Source organism: Octopus bimaculoides, chromosome 23 (genome assembly GCF_001194135.2).
Source record: "Octopus bimaculoides isolate UCB-OBI-ISO-001 chromosome 23, ASM119413v2, whole genome shotgun sequence".
Classification (NCBI taxonomy): Eukaryota; Metazoa; Mollusca; class Cephalopoda; order Octopoda; family Octopodidae; genus Octopus; species Octopus bimaculoides.
The window spans coordinates 30,488,356-30,493,355 of NC_069003.1; the positions used below are offsets into that span (position 1 = coordinate 30,488,356).

At 38.4% G+C, this 5,000-nt stretch overlaps 1 long non-coding RNA gene across 2 annotated transcripts in view; it reads left to right on the top strand.

Moving 5' to 3' along the window:
* Positions 1–5,000, top strand: part of LOC106883804 (uncharacterized) — a 162,067-nt gene that overhangs the window by 107,234 nt on the left and 49,833 nt on the right. For both annotated transcript variants that reach the window (XR_001411158.1, XR_001411160.2), the window contains exon 2: positions 2,752–2,819. This is a non-coding gene — a long non-coding RNA (uncharacterized LOC106883804). The remainder of the gene's footprint in view (positions 1–2,751; positions 2,820–5,000) is intronic.

A 5,000-nucleotide genomic window follows, 5' to 3' on the forward strand; every position in this document is an offset into this window, starting at 1 on the left:
CCCTCGCCCACCTCCCCAGACAAGACAAAAAAAACTTGTGTTCAAAGACATTCCAGCCGTGATCCATCCATTTTAAACTATTTATTATTCAGGCATCATGTATCTTGTCTTTCTCACTCTTTTAAAGAAGAAAACAAAAAAAGAACGAGAAATGGGAAGGAAAATTTGGCTGTTATTTCTAGCAGGTTGAGGAATGACTACCTCGAAGCTCACTTAGTGAGTGGCGGTGGCGGCGGCGAGGATATTGATGCCAGTGTGTACAGTGTCGGAGTTTATTGTTATTGTTGTTGTGGTGCTGGCGGTGGTTTGTTGGGGATAGTATCCTAAAAATACCTTTAATAACTTGGAATCACACCATAATTACTCTCAAAAAACAACCACATGAACTAACTCCCAGCTGTTATCTATAATTTCTTTTTTATTTTGTTTTCTTTTTATCACTTATTACCATCATCATCATCATCATCGTCGACATAAACATATTAGAAACATACTCTTTTACATTGCAGTTCTAATACATAACAAACAAACCAAACAAAAATGTGGTGGGAACATCTGCTTTCAATAGATTTTTTTTCTTTCTTGTTTCGTACTACTATTATCATTAGTTGTAGTAATAGTAGTAGTAGTAGTAATAGTAGTAGTAGTAAACATCTCTCTCATTTGTATCTTGTCAAGTTTGTTTTCATTTTTCTTCCAAATAAGAATCACTTGTTCTTTCTGTGTTTCATTCCTTCCTTTCTTTCTTTCTTTCTCATTTCTTTCTTTTTTTTTTTTTTTTTTTTTTTTTTTTTTTTGTTAATTTGTCCTGTACATATTGCTTTTCTCTTTCTTTTTTCTTCTTAATGTGCTAATTGACTATTTGTGTATCTTGCATGTTTATATATGTATGTGTGTGTGTGTGTGTGTATAATATATACAGGCATGGCTGTGTGGTAAGAAGCTTGCTTCCCAACCGCATGGTTCCAGGTTCAGTCCCATTGCATGGCACCTTGGGCAAATATCTTCTACTAAAGCCTTGGGCTGACCAAAGCATTTGTGAGTGGATTTGGTAGACAGAAACTGAGAGAAGCTTGTCATGCATAGGCGCAGGAGTGACTGTGTGGTAAGTACCTTGCTTACCAACCACATGGTTCTGGGTTCAGCCCCACTGTGTGGCACCTTGGGCAAGTGTCTTCTGCTATAGCCTTGGGCTGACCAAAGCCTTGTGAGTGGATTTGGCAGATGGAAACTGAAAGAAGCCCATTGTATATATATGTATGTGTGTGTTTGTCTGTGTTTGTCCCCACAACATTGCTTGACAATCTACTCTTGTTTCAGTCATTTGACTGCAGCCATGCTGGAGCACCACCTTTTAGTCAAGTAAATCGAGCCCAGGACTTATTCTTTGTTAAGCCTAGTACTTATTCTATCAGTTTCTTTTTGCCAAACCACTAAGTTATGGGGACATAAACACATGAACATTGGTTATCAAGCAATGGTGTGGGGACAAACACAGACACACAAATACATACATACACACACACACACACACACACACAGGCTTTGATTGGTTCGAGGGTATAGTGGTAGATACTTGCCTAAGGTGCCAATCAGTGCGATTGAACCTGGAACTATGTGCTTGGGAGGCAAGCTTTGTACCACACAGCTACTCCTGCACGTGTGTTATAATTGCATAAGCACTTGTGTGTGGATGCGTGTGGTATATGCATAATCGCTTCCAAATGTTAATTGGCATTCAGTTGATTCAGTTGGTATTTGCTTCAAAACAAGTATGCAGCTGAGGGGGAGAGAGAGAGAGTGAGAGGAGGAGGAGGAGTTTGTTGTGTGTGTAAGCTGCAGGCAAAGCTGTGTAGTTAAGAAGTGCACCGCTGAACCACGTGGTTCTAAGTTCAATCACACTGCACAGTGCACATGGTTATTCGGTTATTCACCTGGTTATAGATAGCTCCTGGTTTGTTCTTATGTGTAGGGTCATGTACAAGACAAAAACAGGTTTTGATAAGGAGGTGGAATCATTAGTGCATCAAGGAAAGTGCTTAACAACATATGGTGTAGTGGTTAAGAGTGTGGGCTACTAACCCCAAGATTCCGAGTTCGATTCCAAGCAGTGACCTTAACAATGACAACAACAACAATAATAATAATAATAATATCGAAAAATACCTTAGGAATGAGAACCCAGGTTTGAAATTTTCCCCCAAGACACCTGAAGAAGGCTGGAGGGTATATCAGCCAAAACATTGTGTTAACAACAAACAAGATGAGGACAAATATCCATTGAATGTAAATATTGTACATAATTCCTCATCTCTTTAAATATAGAACAACATTTCTTCTGCCTCCTTTTTTTAATTTGAGTTTGAATCCCACCGAGGTCAACTTTGCCATTAATTCATCCTTTCATGGTTGATTGAATAAAGTACCAGTAAAACACGAAGTTGCTGGCCTTGTGCCAAAATTAGACAGATTTGTAATGGATTGGTATTATTGAGTACTCTAGACAAAATGTTTCTAATATAATAAGTGCAGGCATGACTGTGTAGTAAGAAGCCCGTTTCCTAACCACACTGTTCTGAGTTCAGTTCTGCTGCATAGCAGCTGTAGCTCCAGGCTGACCAAAGCCTTGTGAGTGAGTGGATTTGGTAGATGGAAACTGAACAGTATATTATTAATATATATTCAATATCAACAAAATATGAATAATGTGTATACATTATTTATATCGTTTACTGTTTCTTTATTTTTCAGGTGAAGCGAGTCAGACAAAAGGAAGTAGAAGACAGCGTAGGGGATAATACCAGGAATAATAACAACAGGTAAGTTCTAAAGTTTAATTAAGGTCCAGGGTCTGGGCAGTGGGGCTGTGGGCTATTCGAGAGGACTGCATCATCAGTAATCCATCTTACATGCTATCTTCATCTCTCACCATCTTTGTGTATATCACCTCATGTCTATAGAATTACATGTGTTTGTGTGTGTGTGTGTGTGTGTGCGCACATGTGTGTGTATCTCTCGAGTCTATTCTATGTGCAGTTTGTGTGCGTAGCTGTATACAGGTGTGTTTTAAATATCACAGACTCTGTTTTTTTCTTATGTGCATACATGTGTGTGTTTTGTGTGTTTAGGACCAAATGTTTGCAACCCCATTGGTATGGGGTTCAGTCCCACTGTACAGCACCTTGGGCAAGGATGTTCTACTGTAGGTAGCTCTTAGTCAACCAATGCCCCTTGCGAGTGGCTTTGGTAGATAGAAACCTGTTCGTTTGTGTATATCTGTATGCCTTTATATGTTAATATATACATCAAGATTTAACATCCATTGTCCATTCTGGCATGAGTTGGACAGTTTGGTCAGAGCTAGCAAGCTGGGGAGCTGCACCAGGCCCCAGTATCATTTGACATCGTTTTTATGATGCCAGATATATATGTATAGGAGGGCTTGTGACCTAATAGTTCGGGTATTGCACTAACAATCACAAGATTGTGATTTCAATTCCCAGACTGGGTGATGCTCTGTGTTCTTGGGCCAAACTCTTCATTTCACATTGCTCCATGGTCTCGTCAATGCCTACCATGTGGCACATGGTCTCGTTGATACCAGCCATGTGGCAGCACATACGTTTGGTTACTATAATCAAATCATCTGCGCAGGTTGTTGAGAAAGAAATTGTGGAGCCCTTTACGACAGGAAGATCCTCGGTATATATTCAATTCTTTTACTTGTTTCAGTCATTTGACTACAGCCATGCTGGAGCATCACTGTAAAGGGTTTCTTGATCAAAGAAATTGACCTAAGGACTCACCCTTTGTAAGCCTAGTACTAATTCTATCGGCCACTTTTGCCAAACTTCTAAGTTACGGAGACATAAGCACACCAGCATCAGTTGTCAAGCGATGGCAGAGGGACAAACACACACATAAATACATATATATATATATATATATATATGACAGGATTCTTTCAGTTTCCATCTACTAAATCCACTCAGAGCTAATAGTGAGGGATTATCGATCCAGGCAAAATACTCCCTAAACTCTCTGTTTGCACACCAGGCTATCAGTATTGGTTAGATTAGTGAAGAACTCCCTGTATTCTTATGGCAGGGTCAAAGGTTATGGTTCATCACAATTCTATATTGTAAATCCATAGTTGGGCTCCAGTGATATACAAGACAAGGGTATAAATAATTGTCATTCCATATTTTTTTCTTTTATTTGAGCAAATTTGGCTTACAGCTGTTTCCAGTAGCCATTAATAGGTACGTTACTGATAGGTTTACGCAATTGGTCTATTGATCAGTTGAGAAAAAAAAAATTAACGATTTAAAGAAATTGATGTTATTTTTGTTGGAGCTATAACCAGAAACGGCTCTGTATGTATATGTGTGTGTGTACTTTTATGTATGTTTATATGTGTCTGTGTGATGTAAATGTGTATTTTTCATGTGTGTGTGTGTGCACTTTTGCATATTTATGTTATATGCTCTGTGTGTGTCTATGAGTGTATGTGCTTGTGCTCATTTATATGGTGTGTGTGTGTGTGTGTTTGCTTGAGTATGTGTGTTATATACTATGCACATATATGTATGTGCGTGTGCTTGTGTGCATATATATGATGTGTGTGTGTGTGTGTGTGTATACTTGTTCCTTCATAACTTAAATCTTACATCCACATCCACAACAGAATCTGTATATATATATGTGTGTGTGTTCTGAAAACGTGGGTGCAGGTTAAAAATTGTTCACATGTATATAAGTATGCTTGTGAATGTGAGTGTGTATATAACATGTACATACATACATACATACATACATAAATACATACAAACGTACACATATGTAACTCCTCCCTCTCCCCACCTTTTTCCCCCCTGACTTAAAATTAAGAAAGAAAGAAAGACAGAAAAAGAAACCAAAGTTTTGTTTGGACAGCTTGACATTTTATGTTGCTACTTTGCTGATAATCACACACACACACACACACATTCTATATATAT